This window comes from Epinephelus lanceolatus, chromosome 10, assembly GCF_041903045.1.
Source record: "Epinephelus lanceolatus isolate andai-2023 chromosome 10, ASM4190304v1, whole genome shotgun sequence".
NCBI lineage: Eukaryota > Metazoa > Chordata > Actinopteri > Perciformes > Serranidae > Epinephelus > Epinephelus lanceolatus.
Genome location: NC_135743.1, coordinates 43,711,479 through 43,733,524, shown reverse-complemented (window position 1 = coordinate 43,733,524; position 22,046 = coordinate 43,711,479). Strand labels below are relative to the sequence as shown.

At 41.0% G+C, this 22,046-nt stretch overlaps 1 long non-coding RNA gene across 1 annotated transcript in view; it reads right to left on the bottom strand.

Annotated features, from left to right (window-relative positions):
- The window catches only part of LOC144464536 (uncharacterized), a 114,278-nt gene that overhangs the window by 90,742 nt on the left and 1,490 nt on the right, over nt 1-22,046 (bottom strand). The gene's annotated exons all lie outside the window — the stretch shown is intronic.

Genomic DNA, 22,046 nt, shown 5'->3' with positions numbered 1-22,046 from the left:
CTCTGCCCTATCTCCAGTTCAGACCATCTCAACGGAAGACATCCCTCTTCCACCTTCGCCCCCACTTACATCCCTTCACCATTCCTCAACAACTAATATCTCCTGAATTACAATAAACATTTAAACAACATATTGTTGTGGCATGGTCCTTGCTAGTGAAACATTGGTTAAACAATGTTAATTATATACTTATCTGCTCTCTTCACTCTCTCTACTCTTTCTCCTGAGCTGCTGACCAGCTCAGACTGGCTCTTGCCCCTGAACCATTGATGGGGGCACTTGCTCTACAGACTCTTGCTGCACTTTCTCTTGAGCCGCTGACCGGCTCTTGCTACTAGACTCTTGCGGCTGTCTCTCCTGGATCACGACTGAGGTGGGACATAGGTAGGAGGACCTGCTATGCCCTTCCTGTTTTCTCCTCTACATATGACAGCAGGAGCAGAACCTAGAGACCACAGAGTGTGCCAAACACAAGGTTTGCAACTAACTTTCCAGCAACAAGGAAGAACCAAGTTGAGTTAGCACCCCAACATTTAACTCTGCAAAGGCACATAGCGACTGGCCTTCAAGCATCTGCATCTTCAGAACGAGAACACAACAAAGACGGCACCTGGAACCACAGCTCTTTTCAGCCGTCATCCGCAGGGTAACAAAAGCAGCACTAGCATTATTACAGCATTAGTACAGGCTAAGCAAGACTGTTTAACTTCGTCAATTGTAATTTAATGCTGTTTATTGAGTTATTGTTGTGATTGTTTGCAGTTAGGTTATTGGTTGGTTGGCTTGGCCAAAGCTAAGGGATTTTAGTTTGCTAATGCTTTTCACAGACTGAGTCTTGCATGCAATTAAACATCCTCTGCACTAACCCAGACCCTTTGCAACACATATCACATTCACATAGACTCACTTACAGGTTGGCTTTCAACATAGCTACACCCAAAGCAGCAACTCAAAGTTCCTGTTTCTTTTCCTTTGTCTTTGTTCTGATCACACGGCCAGGAAAACCTCCCCTGATCTGAAGTCATCTTTGATTCAGCCATTTTGAAGATCTCTTTTGTCAGACATTTGGTTTGTAGGCCAGACAGCCTTTGTTTCACACACCCACCTTTTGCCTCTCTCTCTCTCTCTCTCTCTCTCTCTCGCGTCGATTTGTGTTTTGTTGCTTTGCTTTCTTTATGAATAAATATATTTAGAATTGTATCTGCTGTGGGTTTAACATTGCACAAGAGTGAATGAATAATCAACCACTGCTATGTCAAGAACTCTGAAATCCCTCAGGCTTTACTATCAATATGGCTATGATTATTAATTTTATTATTAATCAAAATTCCAAATTGATAGTTTGGTGAACTTTATGAGACTGATATCATAAATCAGCTATTGTTTTTCCCTTTTCTGGAATGGTGCCCCACGAGGCGATTTATTGTAGATTGAGTCACACTATTTGACATAATTAATATTATTAATAATTATCCATTACTTCTGATAGCCATGTTTATACTATAATTGGAGATCTGTTACGAGCTCAGCCCTGCGTTAAGGCATAAACCCAACAATGGTGCCGCTTGGTGAGCCATAGACCCCAACATATATTTATATATATATATATATATATATATATATATATTTATGTATGTATTGCGGTATTCATCCCAAGTCAAGCACCTTGAAACTGTACACTGATTGTAGCCAGGGGGCAGAGGACAGGAAGATGACCCCCAAAGATGAGTGGCTAAGAAACCCAAGAATGCAGAAGAGGAGGAACGAACTATCATGGAAAGACAAGCCCCTGCACGGCATGTACCACAGACCACACCCGTCGCTATGGGCCCGCCCCGCCCCCAAAAATGCTTGTGCCCCCCCACTTGAGGCACACATCTCTTAAAAAAAATTACTTTAATTTGTATTTTATATTATCATAGTAGCTAATTTTGTGTTGAGAAATACTAATGTTGCATTCTTTATCATTAAAACATTAAAAATATAATAAAACAATGGTGTGATTTTGTTTGATTGATGGGAATCTACACTGCAACAGCCTATCATGGCCTTCCTGAAAAAAAAGTTAGGCTTCTGCGTGAAGACACTGCGCACAGAAAACGAGTTTTCTGCACTGTGGGATCTCTGCGCTCCTCCAGCCATGGCCACCGAGGCTGTGCCGGTGACCGACCCTGGTCCAAGCAAGAGAAGACGCACAATTAACAACAGGGTTCCTACACATTTGGAATTTCAAAATTCCATACTTTTCCATACCCTAATTTCCAGACTTCTCAGCGTTTTTTTTTTTGTTTTTTTTTTCAGAGAATATGCGACATCTGAGTAAATTTATCAGTGTATCATATTTCACCTCATATTTAATTATTCTTAATAGGCGATTGTAGCCAAGTACCATAATGGCATGCAAATAAAAACTCAGGTAAGTTCAATGTCTGGGCTGAGGCAAAAAGGTTGGGCCCATATTCTGAATTTGTATCTGAATTCTCAGAGTTTTTATCCAGTTTAGTTCTTAAATCAGATAAAGTTATTATTGTAGGCGATTTTAACATTCATGTCGACGTTGATAATGACTCCCTGGCTACCGCGTTTATCTCATTAATAGACTCCATTGGCTTCAGTCAGGGTGTACATGAACCCACTCACTGTTTTAACCATACCCTCGATCTAGTTCTGACGTATGGAATTGAAATTGATAACCTAAAAGTCTTTCCACAGAATCCCTTGCTATCAGATCATTATCTGATTACTTTTGATTTCTTTTTACTCGATTACACGCCACTCAGCAACAGTTACTATACTAGATGTTTATCAGATAGTGCTGTCGCAAAATTTAAGGAAAAGATTACTTCGTCGTTAAATTCAATACCAATACCTTCAGTAACAGAGGTTTCCCGTGCCGACTTTAACCTCTCCCAAATTGATCATTTTGTTGATAGCGCCGTAGGCTCGCTGCGAACAACGCTCGACTCTGTAGCTCCTCTTAAAAAGAAGTTAAAAAAGCAAAGAAAGTTTGCTCCTTGGTATAACTCTCAAACCTGTAGGTTAAAACAAATATCGCGAAAATTTGAAAGGAATTGGCGATTAACCAAACTGGAAGAATCTCGTTTAATCTGGACAGACAGTCTCAAAACTTATGAGAGGGGCCTCCGCAATGCCAGAGCAAACTATTACTCAGCATTAATAGAAGAAAACAAGAACAACCCCAGGTTTCTTTTCAGCGCTGTAGCCAGGCTGACTGAGAGTCAAAGCTCTATTGAGCCTTGTATTCCTTTAGCCCTTAGCAGTAATGATTTTATGAGCTTTTTTAATGACAAAATTCTAACTATTAGAGGCAAAATTCATGACCTCCTGCCCTCAGATGGTAGGCCTACCTATCTAACCTCAAACACAGCTGTAGAACCTAATATATATTTAGATTGCTTCTCCCCAATTTCTCTTCAAGAATTGACCGCAGTGATTTCTTCATCTAAATCATCAACGTGTCTCTTAGACCCCATCCCAACTAGGCTACTTAAGGAGGTCTTTCCTTTAGTTAACACTCATATATTAGATATGATCAATATATCCTTATTAACAGGCTATGTACCACAGTCTTTTAAGGTAGCTGTAATTAAACCTCTCCTAAAAAAGCCCACCCTGGATCCAGAGGTGTTAGCCAACTATAGACCAATATCTAATCTTCCCTTTATGTCAAAGATCCTTGAGAAAGTAGTCGCAGACCAGCTGTGTGATTTTCTCCAGGATAATAATTTATTTGAGGAATTTCAGTCAGGATTTAGAGTGCATCATAGCACTGAGACAGCTCTAGTTAAAATTACAAATGACCTTCTGATTGCTTCAGACAAAGGACTCGTCTCTGTTCTTGTTTTATTAGATCTTAGTGCGGCGTTTGACACAATTGACCATCAAATTCTACTGCAGAGACTGGATCACTTAATTGGCCTAAAAGGTTCAGCACTAAGCTGGTTTAAATCTTATTTATCTGATCGTTTTCAATTTGTTGACGTTCGTAATGAATCATCCTTACGTACCAAAGTTTGTTTTGGAGTTCCGCAAGGTTCTGTGCTCGGACCAATCCTATTTACTCTATATATGCTTCCTTTAGGTAACATCATTAGAAATCACTCTATAAATTTCCATTGTTATGCGGATGATACACAGTTGTATTTATCGATGAAGCCAGAAGAAAGTAATCAATTAACTAAACTCCATAACTGCCTTAAAGACATAAAAAATTGGATGAGCACCAATTTCCTGATGTTAAATTCAGACAAAACTGAAGTTATTGTTCTTGGCCCCAAACAACTCAGAGACTCTTTATCTGATGACATAGTTTCTCTAGATGGCATTGCTCTGGCCTCTACCACTACCGTAAGAAACCTCGGAGTAATATTTGATCAAGATTTGTCTTTTAATTCTCATTTAAAGCAAACCTCACGGACTGCATTTTTTCATCTGCGTAATATTGCGAAAATTAGGCCTATCCTGACCTGAAAAGATGCAGAAAAATTGGTCCACGCTTTTGTTACCTCAAGGCTGGATTACTGTAACTCTCTATTATCAGGTAGCTCTAGTAAGTCCTTAAAAACTCTCCAGCTAATTCAGAATGCAGCAGCACGTGTACTAACAGGAACTAAGAAACAAGATCATATTTCTCCTGTTTTAGCTTCTCTGCACTGGCTCCCTGTAAAATCCAGAATTGAATTTAAAATCCTACTGTTAACTTATAAAGCTCTAAATGGTCAAGCTCCATCATATCTTAGAGAGCTCATAGTGCCATATTATCCCATCAGAACACTGCGCTCTGAGAACGCAGGGTTACTCGTGGTCCCTAAAGTCTCCAAAAGCAGATCAGGAGCCAGAGCCTTCAGCTATCAGGCTCCTCTCCTGTGGAATCATCTTCCTGTTACGGTCCGGGAGGCAGACACCGTCTCCACATTTAAGACTAGACTTAAGACTTTCCTCTTTGATAAAGCTTATAGTTAGGGCTGGCTCAGGCTTGCCCTGTACCAGCCCCTAGTTAGGCTGACTTAGGCCTAGTCTGCCGGAGGACCCCCCTATAATACACCGGGCACCTTCTCTCCTTCTCTCTCTCTCGTATTCTATTACTGCATCTTGCTAACTCGGCTTCTTCTCCGGAGCCTTTGTGCTCCACTGTCTCTCAGATTAACTCATATCGCAGCGGTGCCTGGACAGCATGACGTGTGTGGTTGTGCTGCTGCCGTGGTCCTGCCAGATGCCTCCTGCTGCTACTGCCATCATTAGTCATTAGTCATACTTCTACTGTTATTATACACATATGACTATTGTCACACAAGTATACTGTCAGATATTAATACATACTTTCAACATATTGTACCACAGTAGCCAGAACTATAACTATAATATTATTATTTTCATTAATGTTGTTGTAAGCTACTGTCATTACCTGCATCTCTCTCTCTCTCTCTCTCTCTCTCTCTCTCTCTCTCTCTCTGTCTCATTGTGTCACATGGATTACTGTTAATTTATTATGCTGATCTGTTCTGTACGACATCTATTGCACGTCTGTCCGTCCTGGAAGAGGGATCCCTCCTCAGTTGCTCTTCCTGAGGTTTCTACCGTTTTTTTTCCCCGTTAAAGGGTTTTTTTTGGGGGGGAGTTTTTCCTTATCCGCTGTGAGGGTCTTAAGGACAGAGGGATGTCGTATGCTGTAAAGCCCTGTGAGGCAAATTGTGATTTGTGATATTGGGCTTTATAAATAAAATTGATTGATTGATTGATTGACTCTGGGTGCAAGCGATGCAGTAACGAGATGTCAGTGTTTTTTCCTTTCATGTGGCTCAGAATTGCCTTCTCCCCCATGTTGGCGATACAGGGTTCAACACTAAGGGTTTTTTTCACAAGTTGGTCAGAGATCTACTTGCCCGAAGTCAGTTTTTACTTGCTCTATAAAAATTGTTTAATTTAAGCGGCTATCAAATAACAAAGACTGCAGTTATTCTTATGTAATCTTTATTCACACTGTATTTATTAATTAAAACAACATACATCATGTATTGTAGCTTAATTCCTACACAAAAATGACAGTGTCAGGGCTTAAAATGAAAAATTTTCCTGAGCCTGAAACCAGAAACCTGGGGGGGCAGTGGCAATCTTTGTCAATCACTCTCCGTCTATAATTTTGCGCCCTACTTGAGCCATGCCCACCTCTATTTATTTTTCACCCCTCTCTCCAGTTCTGCTGTATTAACACCGGGTTTAATATATTTTGTTTCCATTTCTCTGCCCTGCTCTACTCTACTTCAACGCTACTTAGCTCCCTCTTTACTCTACCAGTAGACTACCACATCCATCTGTTGCACAAAACGCACACAGCAGTGTTTCCCCTAGGATGGAGTTGTAGCAGCAGAGGTGAAGCACATGCATGAAAAATAATTTCACATGCGTGAAACTTTTTTTTATGCTTGCAAAGCACAGCCTGCTGTACATAGGCTACAGCACATGTGTGCACAGTAATGAGCAGGTAAAATGTCTGTCTAGCTTACATATGAGGTGTCTCAAGATTTAGGAAAATAAAATTTTATTGAATATAATAAAAGTAAAAAGTCACTTGACATGCTGCTGTTTTGTGCTATGATCTATTTAAGTACTGGAAGTTGTTATTTACGTTACAACGCCTGAACGAAACACAAGCTCAGCACCAAGAGTGCCGTGCTGCGCTGCTGTGCGAGCAGCGTGTTTGTCTGTGCATCTGCTGAAGGTTATTAACACACTGTCCATAACAATAACTTTGTCAGCTGACAAACTGCACCGGGCTCGGGGTCAGGTTTGGTCAGGAAAATGCAGCCCGAGCCGCTCTAGCGTGCTCACCTGTGTGTGTGTGGTGGAACTCCGCCGTGCGCAATACAGAGAGCAGAGGAGAATTGTTAACGCGTGACCATGTAGAGACAGAAATGACACGATGACGTAACACCATAAATAGTATATTGTTATGTTATTATATGAAGCGTCCGTCGCGTAAAATTATATGACTTTAGTTTATGAAGAGGTAAGACAGAGCTCTCTCCTCTCCTCTACATAGTGCAGCATGTAGAAAGGCTTCAGTGTTGATTGGCTTCACTTGTGCCATGTAACCAATCAATGGGGGCTGTGGGCAGGACATTGTTACACAGCGTGTGCCTGTGACTTCTGACAGAGAGACCTCTGCATCAGAGCCGAAGGAGCATGTTTTAAAATACATTTATTTTATCAATTAGTTATTAACTTTTACTATTTTTAGCAACTTGCCCGATCGGGCGAGTGAGTTGTTAGTTTACATGCCCGAGTTTTACTTGCCCCGGGCAATCGGGCAATCATTATTGTTGAGCCCTGCGATGTCAAATGATTTCACACAAAGCTTGCATCTAGCTCTGTGTGTGAATTGGGAATCCTTGGCCAACCAGTATTTATATATGGTATTGTCAAGCCATCCATCCAAAAAATTGCATCTACCCCTTGTGAACCACGTGAGACTCATCTTCTTGTAGAAGGTGCAGTGTTGGAGTGAAACTTGATACCTGGGGGGCTGGAGGAGGGTCATGGGGCAGCGGACTGGACATACCACTTGTCAATAAGGTAAAAGGGGCGGTATGTTTTCTGAGACGTTTGTTCCCACACAAACTGTGCCTGGTCTGGCATAAAACACGATCCGGATTGATTAAATTATTTTTGGAAATACCTAATTTTCTATTTTAGAAAACAGTATTTTAGAACAGTGGTAATAGTCTGGAAACATAAATATTTTTCCATACTTTATTTTTCATTTTCCATACTTTTTAATACCTGGAAATTGATCAAATTTATTTCCATACTTTTCCATATTTTCCATACTTGCGTAGGATCCCTGTAACAAGAACCTCCGCAGATTTGCAGTTGAAGAAACAGTTGGTCAGCCACAAAGTGACATAGACGAAAGGACTGAGTTCAAGAGATTATTTTACATGGGGCGTCGGTGGCTTGGTGGTGGAGCGGACGCCCCATGTACGGGGCTGTTGCCGCAGTGGCCCGGGTTCGGCTCCAGCCTGTGGCCCTTTGCTGCATGTCGCTCTCTCTCTCTCTCCCCCTTTCACACTGGTCTGTCCTATCAATTAAAGGCCAAAAGAGCCCAAAAAAATATCTTTAAAAAAAGAGATTATTTTACAGTGTTATCGATGCTGTGCAAGGAGAGATGGATGTGCGTTTTGGAGAGCGCACAGACACAAGGCCCTGCTGATTCAGCTTGCTTTTGAAAAGGACCTGACTCACAAGTTTAAGTCCGAGTGGAAGGATACATTGATGAGTATGAGGGGTCAAACGTTTCACCCAACCACACTACAATGCGTCACTTGCGCCTACTTACCATCAGATTTAATCAAACCGCGTGAGCGCACGCCTACATTTTAAATAGGGTTACTATGGAGACACGAATGTTACACACACGCCCGCTACATGACGCGCAAGCGTTGTGTGCTCCACTCACATGACACGCTCACATGTCTTATCAGTACGCGTGCACAGCACATTACAAACACCACACGTACACTACACTTGTGTGTGCGTGTGAATCTCGCACACACATAATGCATGTACACATCATTAACACCTGAACGTGTCAAATTAGCCTATTTTGGCAAACTGTCTGTCTCCATAGTTTACACGTGCAGGCAGGTGTGTGTGTGTGTGCTTCGCAAGAAGTGGAATGAATAAATGAATCACGTCTCTGCAGACATACGCGTGCATATACACACGCATGATTTTTTTTAATCTTTATTTTATCCTCACAAATCAGAGCTACTGACCACCCTCGATGTCTGGCTGTGGTTTAAAAATATTTAACTAAGATAATATATAGGCTACAACAGCCTGATTGTGTTATAGGCCTAATTAAGGGTATTAAACCGCAATTCTTGTTATTTGAATGGCGCAACACGGAAGCATGATTATGTAATAAAACAGGTGTTTATTTTAGGATCCAGGTGGTGAAGGGCTGTTCGTGCACAATGTTCCAACAGGGGACAGCCCTCCATTCCGAACCCCCCCCACTCTGAAATTGATTTTCAAGTCCATATCGAGTTTCCTGCATCAAACACTGCCACCCGCTCTACATCACTCGCACAATTCTGAAATTTGTTGTACTACAAAAGCTTGAAATGAACGTTCAACTTGTTTTTTATTGAAAATGTCACTGTCTTCATTTATTATGCATAATTTCTCTAGCAGCAAACACATTTAAAGGAGACCCTTGCCAAGTCTTTGTACGCGCGCTGTCCGTGGTGCTGAAATCCCCGTTGCAGCCGCCGCCACTGCTGACAGCCGACCAGGGGAGAAAAAAAAAGACATTTCTTTGCTCTGTGCTTTTAGAGAATAGTCCCACTGTGTTTGCAGGGCATATCAGGCTGTGTGATTATGCACAAAGACTGGTTAACACATTGGAGCAATTTCATACAATTGCGGACATTTAATACGATAAACTAATTTCAATTCAACATGGTAATTTGCTTAGAAGATTCAGCTGAAGCATAATGAGTGTTACATGTCATTAAGATGAAGTATTTGCTTGTTTTGTGGTTAATTATGCACATGATGCGTTTGACCGTGCAGACAGGGTTATATTGTTCCTTAAATGGCTTGATTTAGTTATCAAAGTTTCATCCCCCCAGCTTGCTATGCTAATCAGACGTGCGTGCGTAGACACGTTGTCTGATTACAGGGGTCAAAAGTGTCAGCTCTTGAAGCAACAACGCGTCGTGTTACAGACGTGTGACACGTAGCATCGCTATGCTAACTAGCTTGCTATGCTAATCAGACGTGCATGCGTAGACACATCATATAATCACAGGGGTCAAAAGTGTCAGCTCCTGAAGCAACATCGCGTTGTGTTACAGACGTGTGACACGTAGCATCGCTATGCTAACTAGCTTGGTAAAACTGTTGAGATATAAGCTTTTTAATTATAAAGACTAAACAGGAGGAGGTCGCGTATGTGATGTCATAGCTTTCGCTCCCTTCCTGCAGCTTGGCCTCCCTGCTGAAATTCCACTGTTAAATGATTAATCGATTCATGATTGAAGATGTCTGTGTGTTTTACGTTGCAATTACGGTTTGTTTGGTTTTTCCAAAAAAAAAAAAAAAAGGCTACAGTAGCCTAATTAAGTAGTAAGTAAACAATAATGACCCCAGGGGGGTCTGAGGACTCAAACTCACCATCCATGGCACATAGTTTGATCGCATATGAATTAATGTATTAATTAAATATCGCCCTTAAATAATGATATATTAAGTGGGTTAAGACCTAACCATTGATTAATTAGGCTAATGGTGTGGACCATTAATTAATGATGAGTTAATGGTGAATTAATGTATTGAATGTATAAATGTGAGTTAGGCCTACCTCAATATCTTAAATCAAACTGTTCACGCTATGAGGCTGATGTGGGCAATTGCTCGTGAAATAGTCTTCACTGCAAGATAGGGCGGACATTGAAAGAAACTAGAAGAGTTGAACTTTCCATAGCTGTGAGTTGCTTGTTGGAGCGACATCCCAGTGCTGAGAAATACAGCATTGAATTAACGTAACAGAAATCATCTGCACACACATTTGCCTACACAGGCTAGCCTACTTGTTTACATAACTTATGAACTCGTTTGCACAGATATGAAACAAATGGAGGAAGAACTGAAGCAGCTTTGTGATGATGCTACTCAAATATTTTCACACGTTATGAGGACAGATCAAACTTATTCTGCAAAGTAGCCTATGGTTTACTAATTTCCCATTTAACTGTTATCACAGACTTGTCTCTCCGTTGTATAAATCAAAAAGTTCATATCACTTTGTGACTTGCTGCATATCATAAATAAACAGCAGATCACCCAAAGTATTTTTGAGAGATTCGGCTTTTAATCAACAGCACACTGATATTGACAGATTCCAGACAACCTCAGTTATACAGTTACATTAACTGGAAAGTGGTTTGACTTACTACAAAAAATATATAGTCAATAATAAAGGTGGTGATGTTTATTTTAAAGATATACATTTAATTTATCCAACAAAAGAAATTCTTAAAATGTACAGACCTTCTATCTGAATCTTGTGTATTCTGCAAACTGACACAGAAACTATTGTTCATTTATTTTATGAATGTATTTATGTTCAATTATTTTGGATTGATGTTGACAATTTGATTTTTTCTGTGGGGTTAAGATTAATTTGCTAAAAAAAAAGAAAAAAGAAAAAAAAGGACATTACTTTTTATTTGGAGAAAAACAATATGGACAGAAGACATCTTTTATTTTTAAACCATCGTATTTTTGATGGAAAGTTTCATATCCACAAAAGCAAGTGGACGGAAAGGAAACCCAATATACACCAGTTAAAATATGAACTGACCAATATGAAAGCCATCAAGACTTTGAATGTTTATGAAGCCTTAAAATCCTCTTTATAACTTGAATGTACTCACGACTTTGTATATTTGTTTTTATTTATTTACATTCATGTTCATGAATTAAAATAAAATTGGAGGGAAAAAAACAGTTACACAACAATGAAAAGATATCCCGGCTGCCAGCATTTTCTGGTGAGATAGGCTATGTTAAACAGAAAGTAGTGGGGAAATGTCTGGAGGAACTCTAGAGGAAAGAGAAGTTGCAGAAGAGTGGGCTTCATTATAGAGCAGCTACAGTGGCAGTGGAATTGATGTAAGTGCATTGTCTAGAAAATAGTTCTTTTAAAATAAGAAAAGTCAAATATGAGGTGTTTTCTCATATTTGACTTTTTAAGAAGGCTCTTATTTTGAAATTCTACATCAGAATCAAATGAAATTTAGTGTGTGACATTCTGAGGTGGTCTACTATCAATCTGAAGTGAAACCATCCTCTGGAAATGTGAGATTTCATTTTTATTCAAAATAAAAATGAAATCTCTATACAGTCTGGTATTATGGCACTGACTCACAAACCCCAGACTCCACCTTGTGGCAGGAACAGGCAACAACACACAGCACCCCAACTGCTGTGGAAATAAGTAGGTACAATAAATAATATAACAATTTCATGAGACACAATTTGTTCCCCTTGATATAAAGCTGCAAGTATCCTATTATTATAGGCTGAACAAGAAAAGAAAATAGATAGATAGATAGATAGATAGAAACTGCGTAAATATATATAGGCTACACTTATAGCATATATACCTACTGTATATACAGTACAGGCCAAAAGTTTGGACACACCTTCTCATTCAATGCATTTTCTGTATTTTCATGACTATTTACATTGTAGATTATCACTGAAGGCATCAAAACTATGAATGAACACATGTGGAGTTATGTACTTAACAAAAAAAGGTGAAATAACTGAAAACATGTTTTATATTCTAGTTTCTTCAAAATAGCCACCCTTTGCTCTGATTACTGCTTTGCACACTCTTGGCATTCTCTCAATGAGCTTCAAGAGGTAGTCACCTGAAATGGTTTTCCAACAGTCTTGAAGGAGTTCCCAGAGGTGTTTAGCACTTGTTGGCCCCTTTGCCTTCACTCTGCGGTCCAGCTCACCCCAAACCATCTCGATTGGGTTCAGGTCCGGTGACTGTGGAGGCCAGGTCATCTGCCGCAGCACTCCATCACTCTCCTTCTTGGTCAAATAGCCCTTACACAGCCTGGAGGTGTGTTTGGGGTCATTGTCCTGTTGAAAACTAAATGATCGTCCAACTAAACGCAAACCGGATGGGATGGCATGTTGCTGCAGGATGCTGTGGTAGCCATGCTGGTTCCGTGTGCCTTCAATTTTGAATAAATCCCCAACAGTGTCACCAGCAAAACACCCCCACACCATCACACCTCCTCCTCCATGCTTCACAGTGGGAACCAGGCATGTGGAATCCATCCGTTCACCTTTTCTACGTCTCACAAAGACACGACGGTTGGAACCAAAGATCTCAAATTTGGACTCATCAGACCAAAGCACAGATTTCCACTGGTCTAATGTCCATTCCTTGTGTTTCTTGGCCCAAACAAATCTCTTCTGCTTGTTGCCTCTCCTTAGCAGTGGTTTCCTAGCAGCTATTTGACCATGAAGGCCTGATTGGCGCAGTCTCCTCTTAACAGTTGTTCTAGAGATGAGTCTGCTGCTAGAACTCTGTGTGGCATTCATCTGGTCTCTGATCTGAGCTGCTGTTAACTTGCCATTTCTGAGGCTGGTGACTCGGATGAACTTATCCGCAGAAGCAGAGGTGACTCTTGGTCTTCCTTTCCTGGGTCGGTCCTCATGTGTGCCAGTTTCGTTGTAGCGCTTGATGGTTTTTGCGACTCCACTTGGGGACACATTTAAAGTTTTTGCAATTTTCCGGACTGACTGACCTTCATTTCTTAAAGTAATGATGGCCACTGGTTTTTCTTTAGTTAGCTGATTGGTTCTTGCCATAATATGAATTTTAACAGTTGTCCAATAGGGCTGTCGGCTGTGTATTAACCTGACTTCTGCACAACACAACTGATGGTCCCAACCCCATTGATAAAGCAAGAAATTCCACTAATTAACCCTGATAAGGCACACCTGTGAAGTGGAAACCATTTCAGGTGACTACCTCTTGAAGCTCATGGAGAGAATGCCAAGAGTGTGCAAAGCAGTAATCAGAGCAAAGGGTGGCTATTTTGAAGAAACTAGAATATAAAACATGTTTTTAGTTATTTCACCTTTTTTTGTTAAGTACATAACTCCACATGTGTTCATTCATAGTTTTGATGCCTTCAGTGAGAATCTACAATGTAAATAGTCATGAAAATAAAGAAAACGCATTGAATGAGAAGGTGTGTCCAAACTTTTGGCCTGTACTGTACATACAGTATATATGTAAGGGATAACGTAAAATGTACTGGTGAATACTGGGAAAATAACTCCCGACAGGGGAATAGCGGAGGGGTTCTATTCCCCTGCAATGGCCGAATCACCTTGTCAGGGCAGCATCCCTAGTAACGCTGGGCTACATAGCAACGGTCATTACACAGTAATATCAGACCTCTGAATGCCGCGACTGACAAATCAGAAAACAGCATTTAATAGAGCTGTGTAATATGTATATATATATATATATATACATATATATATATATATATATATATATATATATATATATATATATATATATATATAGTAGGTATACAGTAGGTATACATACATACACACACACACACATATATATATATGTACAGTATATATGGACCGTTTCATTGCTGTTCTGTTGCTAGGGCAACAACTTTGGTCCCTGTTTACTTCCTGTCAGCTTCTGCATTTACATACATTCAAACAGGAAATACAAAGAGACCCATTTAGAATGTTTATGTTGTCCAGTTTGAAACCGTCTACGTTACATCCGTAACACGATGCGTTGTTGCTTCAAGAGCTGACACTTTTGACCCCTGTGATCACATGACGTGTCTACACACGCACGTCTGATTAGCATAGCAAGCTAGTTAGCATAGCGATGCTACATGTCACACATCCGTAACACAACGCGTTGCTGCTTCAAGAGCTGACACTTTTGACCCCTGTGATCACATGAAGTGTCTACGCACGCACGTCTGATTAGCATAGCAAGCTAGTTAGCATAGCGATGCTACTGCTCCTGGGTCGATCCGAAAAATAGTTTCCCTGCACCATGTTGGAAGAATTTCTAATCACTGTCCAACATTTACTCATATTGCAGGCTAATGAACTGGGGTTGAGCGGACCGGTTGCCATGGCGACAAGTAATCAAAGACAATGCGTTCACCTGTGGGTCTGACAGAGACTCTGGACAGATCATAACTTACACAGCTGGACTTGATTGCAGGGCACGAACTGAGAAAGGAGATCCGAGCGAGCGACAGCTTGGCTCTGGGAAGCGGAGCTGCTGTAAAGTGCCCGACGAAGCCACCTTTATTGCATTCACGGTCGGGAGGGGGGGCAAAGACAGCCAGCATAGGTGGAGAAGTTCCGGGGGTAGGGTGGAGGTTAGTTAAGGACCGGGGAATTAGGAGTGTCCTCCCGCTTTCCAGCTTTGTGTGTACGGGCATCTGTCACGCTGTGAGCTGCTTGGTGTTCCAGTGCTGGAACCTCCACTGCATACGGCCGGGTCAGACCAGCGCCACAAGCCTAGACACCGGTGGAGGGTCTCGTTGATCCGGCCAGTTGAGAGTTTGTTTTAAAGTATGACATCTTAAGTGTTTTTGTTATATTTGCAGTCCTGTCAGTTATAACTGAAAGCCGAGCGTGCTCAAAAACCTCGCTCCGTGCGGTGCTGTCTGTCTGTGGAGTGCACATATTTAAAAAAAAAATGTACCTGTTTTGTTGACCTTTTTTTGTAATAAATTACTTTTTTTGGACTTAAGACATTTTTCTCAGCGCATTATTGGCGAGTTAAGCCAGCCGCCGCCTGTAGAAAGTGGTTCTACACACAATAAAGCCTATAGTTTGGGAAAGTATAATACAGAGGTCTGCTGGTTTTAATCTGCCCGTACCCTATGACGCTATTAATTAATAATTAAAACTGAATGACCCAAATCCGTGGATATCACAGATTGAGGTGGAGCAGGTCGCTGTTTAATGATAAATCCGTGGAGCTGTCCATGGTGCTGAATTAACACACCTCATTTTAATCCACCTCAGCCTGTGACCAGGAGGGTGAAACTCTCTACTCTGCAATGCATTCAAATAGTTTGATACCTTTTAAAAATCTAATACTCCATGTAAATTATGGGGTAGTATTTTCAGTCACAATGCTAACAGTCTACTCAGACTACCATATGCTGGAATCATTCTAAACGTTAAACAGACATACATTTACAGTTTACATTAACAATATAACAATTTCATGAGACACATTTTTTCTTTTACATAAAGCTGCAAGTATTATAACAGATGATCTGTCACACGCATTTTGGGACACTTCAGTGTCAGTTGCTTGCTGTGAGTCTCAGCGCAGTAAAATGGACTTTTTTCAGAATTTACTTGACTTATATTTTCGATAGGCTATTATTTTTTTTCGTTATTGTATAATTGTTTTCAGTTAATCCAGCAAGTTTATTCTATTGAAATTTATAATAATTTTCGTATGACATGTGACATGAAAAAAAACTGCCGGCAACGGCTGAATCTCCTTGTCAGGGCAGCGTCCCTAGCAACGCTGGGCTACATAGCAACGGTCATTACACAGTAATATCAGACCTCTGAATGCCGCGACTTACCAATCAGAATACAGTGTAATAAATAAATAAATATATATATATACATATATATATATATATATATATATATATATATATATATATATATATATATATATATATATATACAGTACAGGCCAAAAGTTTGGACACACCTTCTCATTCAATGCGTTTTCTTTATTTTCATGACTATTTATATTGTAGATTCTCACTGAAGGCATCAAAACTATGAATGAACACATGTGGAGTTATGTACTTAACAAAAAAAGGTGAAATAACTGAAAACATGTTTTATATTCTAGTTTCTTCAAAATAGCCACCCTTTGCTCTGATTACTGCTTTGCACACTCTTGGCATTCTCTCCATGAGCTTCAAGAGGTAGTCACCTGAAATGGTTTTCCAACAGTCTTGAAGGAGTTCCCAGAGGTGTTTAGCACTTGTTGGCCCCTTTGCCTTCACTCTGCGGTCCAGCTCACCCCAAACCATCTCGATTGGGTTCAGGTCCGGTGACTGTGGAGGCCAGGTCATCTGCCGCAGCACTCCATCACTCTCCTTCTTGGTCAAATAGCCCTTACACAGCCTGGAGGTGTGTTTGGGGTCATTGTCCTGTTGAAAAATAAATGATCGTCCAACTAAACACAAACCGGATGGGATGGCATGTCGCTGCAGGATGCTGTGGTAGCCATGCTGGTTCAGTGTGCCTTCAATTTTGAATAAATCCCCAACAGTGTCACCAGCAAAACACCCCCACACCATCACACCTCCTCCTCCATGCTTCACAGTGGGAACCAGGCATGTGGAATCCATCCGTTCACCTTTTCTGCGTCTCACAAAGACACGGCGGTTAGAACCAAAGATCTCAAATTTGGACTCATCAGACCAAAGCACAGATTTCCACTGGTCTAATGTCCATTCCTTGTGTTTCTTGGCCCAAACAAATCTCTTCTGCTTGTTGCCTCTCCTTAGCAGTGGTTTCCTAGCAGCTATTTGACCATGAAGGCCTGATTGGCGCAGTCTCCTCTTAACAGTTGTTCTAGAGATGGGTCTGCTGCTAGAACTCTGTGTGGCATTCATCTGGTCTCTGATCTGAGCTGCTGTTAACTTGCCATTTCTGAGGCTGGTGACTCGGATGAACTTATCCTCAGAAGCAGAGGTGACTCTTGGTCTTCCTTTCCTGGGTCGGTCCTCATGTGTGCCAGTTTCCTTGTAGTGCTTGATGGTTTTTGCGACTCCACTTGGGGACACATTTAAAGTTTTTGCAATTTTCCGGACTGACTGACCTTCATTTCTTAAAGTAATGATGGCCACTGGTTTTTCTTTAGTTAGCTGATTGGTTCTTGCCATAATATGAATTTTAACAGTTGTCCAATAGGGCTGTCGGCTGTGTATTAACCTGACTTCTGCACAACACAACTGATGGTCCCAACCCCATTGATAAAGCAAGAAATTTCACTAATTAACCCTGATAAGGCACACCTGTGAAGTGGAAACCATTTCAGGTGACTACCTCTTGAAGCTCATGGAGAGAATGCCAAGAGTGTGCAAAGCAGTAATCAGAGCAAAGGGTGGCTATTTTGAAGAAACTAGAATATAAAACATGTTTTCAGTTATTTCACCTTTTTTTGTTAAGTACATAACTCCACATGTGTTCATTCATAGTTTTGATGCCTTCAGTGAGAATCTACAATGTAAATAGTCATGAAAATAAAGAAAACGCATTGAATGAGAAGGTGTGTCCAAACTTTTGGCCTGTACTGTATATATCCAAGAAATGAAAGAGCTCGTTTGATTACATTATTACAGATTTAAATGGAACACAGTTGATGATATGTAAATATGTATATGTATGTATTATAGGCCTATGTATTCCCCAAATATATATTATTGCTGGAAAGCCTTTCACTCTTTTTACACACTGCATGAAATGGAATGCATTTAAAAGGGCAGTGTGTAATATTTGGTATGGTTTATTGTCAAATCTGAATCTGAATCTGAATATTCTACCCATTAATATGTTTATATAAGTGTAGAATCGCTATAAAATAAAATTCGTTTTGTTTTTGTAGCCTTATAATTATGCTTTTATATATATATATATAGCAAGGGCCTTGCTTTAGAGAGGTCGCCATCTTGCGCCGCCATTTATGTATGGCAGCCCGAGTGGACAATCCAGCCAGCCAGAGAACGCATTTCGCGTGTATAAATAAACCAACGAAGAAGACAGCGGAAGGAAGGAAGAAGGAGGAAGAAACAGCAGAGAGTGTTAGTAGTTCGTCGATAGAGAGTAGTGAAAAGTTTTTTTAGTTATAAAGTTTGCGAATGGACCACGCTTACCATGCAACAGGAGAGAATGAACCCAAACCGTCATCTGCGAGGAAAAGAAGACGCAAAGAGGGGCAAAGAAAACAGGACAAGCGGCGGCAGAGAATAAACATCGGTGATGTTTTTCAGCAATGGAGGGGGTTCATGAAGGACAAAGGGCTTCAATCCGATGCTGAAGTGGCATGTTTTCTGCTGGACAGGTAAACTACTAAAATAAATGCTACTATACTCGTGTTACCAAAACAATTAGGAATAAAACACTCCTAACCTCTCACTGATAACCTATAACATATCGTAATATGGTTTAGATCTTCACCTCATTGCTCGTTTCTTCGGATATGTTACCGGCAGAGACGCTGCTCTCTGTCGCGGACGATGCCATTTTTCCAAAGTGTTTTGGTCCTCGGAGGCCACCGTAACTTTGCCAACGGGAGGGGTGAGCACCGGCGAGCGAGTGAGCGCTGCAATCTAGAATCTAAACACTACATGTCACTGTTTTCAACCCATTTTACACACTGGCCCTTTAATAACACTGGAAAAACGTTCGGGCCAAAGGCCCTTACTCATATGTATACTACACTCCCCTCCTTCAATGACCAGCTCACACACACCACAGGGTCAGTGGCCTGTGTTCATATGAAACATTAGTATAAGTATTGTGTGTTATGATACTGCTGTATCCCTTACATTATCACTGCAGAGAGACACCTCAGTGATGCTGGTGCTTCGCAGCCTCTTAGAGATGGAAGGATGAGCAAGCATTCAGACAGAGTAACTGCAGATCATATCAAACTAAATAAATTGAATTGGGGATGTCTATTTTTTGTACACTGCTGTGGAATGTTTTGTTGAAATGTTTAAATTCAAATCGAGTATTTCACATACTCTGAACCCAGATTTGCTTTCATATACTTTTTGATGAATAAGCAGAAATTTGAGGTGAACTAATGAGAGATATTGTAATGTTTTACAGTGTGAGTTTGTATATGTGTGTATATAACACTCTCCAGCTGATGGGGGTTCGTTGCATTACAGGGTTGCATACAGTATCTACCTTTAGATATTCAAATCATCGCTCTCTTGCTGACGTGAAAGCAGTGGCTTCAGGGCACCAAAACTAACCAAATAGACAAACTCATATGCTATCAGTGTCTGGCCTACTGCTGATCTACGCTTACACACACAAATCCACATTTCCTCCAGGCTGTGACATTTAATGCAAACGAGTAGATTTTGTGCACAATAAAAGATGAAAATCATTAAAAACATGTTTGATATTTCTCTTTTCCCAATGCAGTTTGGCACAGATAAACCAAACAATCAAAAGAGATCAGATCTTTAAAACTTTGTGGCAAAGTCTGCACCTTTTCCTCCCTCAGATGCCTCAGTGGAGTAGGTTTTTCAGTACAAACTTTAAAACTGCTTTCTGTTTCAGTCTAAATGCAGCCAAAGTTAATGGCACAAAAGCAGTGAGGCCTGCTTCATTCATGAGCATTATTCAGTTTAGTTATGGATTAATTCATGAAATACACAAAGCAGAGCTGTGTTAGGACTCCGTCAATAATGAATATCAACACCAGCAGAAAGCTATCTGAACAGAACAAAAATCTCAGACAAAATTTTAAAAAAGACCCCACCTTTTGGCATCCAACTATGCATTTTCATTAGAATGACTTTATCTTATGATTCTCAACTCCTTTATTTTCTGTGTAGTAGACCCTTGGAGAATATAAGGAAGACAAAAAGCAGTAGCAGGTACATTGATCATAATTGTCTCTTCTAGAGATGGGGGACTCGAGTCACATGACTTGACTCAAGTCAGACTCGAGTCACACCTATGATGACTTGAGACTTGCTTGACTAACGTTGATAAAAGACTCAACTTTAACTTTGTATTCATGACTTGAGACTTGACTTTGACTTGAGACAGATGACTCGAAAGGATTTGGCTTTAATTCAATATTAAAGGCACGCTAAGCACCATTGGGCGTCACTTCTGTTTACATTCAACAATGTTATCAAACACAGCGGAGCTAGCTCTTACGCCCTTACGGCGCCCCAGATTTAAACGGCCAAAAACACATAACTGAAACCACAAAATATCTCCATACTACTTGTCCGTAGTGACCCAAGTGTCCTGAATGCAACTAAAAATAGTTTTGTGCGAGCAAAAGAAATCATTCAGGAGCACGCTGTGTGAGTACAGATTTCAACCAGCAGCAGAAACGAAAGGCGAATCCTGTCGGTTGTGGGTTGAACGGGGGTCACAGACAGGAATACGGCGGAGCACTCTGGCCACCGTGTGGCTTACCAGGGACTGAGAAGTCCGGCTCCAGGTCCAATAATTTCCTCTTTGTTGGTGTCATGCTCCACAGTGACTGTTAGCACCCAGCCCACTGTGGGTCTATTAGGGAATGTACTAAAATATACCAACGGGGGCTGCATGATGTGTATGGTTTATGCACTGATAAGGGACTGTTCTTAACTTATCAGAGGAGGAGGGTTGCTGGTTGATTTTTATTTTATTTATTTATTTTATTTTGATCCCCCCTGTAGCCACAAATATTTTTCCTTGAGCTTTTCGACGTGACTGGTGGAAAATGCATGACACTTCACCGTGAATTAGATTTTTAAAATTTATTTAATAAGCGTGCCAGGCGACCCAACTACAAAAGCCAGTGGACTAAAGACATCCTTTGTGTCTAATAGTAGAGCAGTAGGCCCAATGTAGCCCTGTGTGTGTGTGCTGGGCCCTTATCACACACATGATGGAGGAGAGGGTGGCTCCAGAGGAGCCTTTGTATTTTGTTGTTTTCCTATTAAATGTGTTATTTAAAATTTTCACTGCGCTCCTAAATTTCTTTCTGTGCTGCTAACCTTTTTCACTAGCAGCACATGTAACTGCCTCTGTGGGCACTGCGTTCATGTGTGCGCGGTTGCGCGAGACCGAGAGACATGGGCACCGCGTTCACGTGTGCGTGCTTGCTTTTGCTGGTCTTGCGCTGGCTGGTTGGTGTGGCCTGGACCCAAATGTTTTGTTTTTTTTTTGTTAAAGATATTTTTTGGGCCATTTTGCCTTTAATGGACAGGACAGGTAAGCATGAAGGGGGGAGAGAGAGAGGGGATGACATGCAGCAAAGGGCCACAGGCTGGATTCGAACCCGGGCCACTGCGGCAACAGCCTTGTGCATGAGGCGCCTGCTCTACCACTATGCCACCGACGCCCCGTGGACCCACATGTTTTTGTTGCCATTTGCGGAGCCTGGGCTGCCTACAGAGACCGGACTTTTTCACAGCATATTCAGAGGACATGTAGCTAGCGGATCGTGAGATGTTTGCTGTATGTGACATATGACTTGACTTGTGACTTGCTTGACCTGAGGAATGACTCGACTTGACTTGCTTGACTTATAGCAGGGACTTGACTTGCTTGATTCTCACCATAACTAACTTGGGACTTGCTTGAGACTTGCACATGTGTGACTTTCCCCCATGTCTGGTCTCTTCAGACCAGGTGAGCCC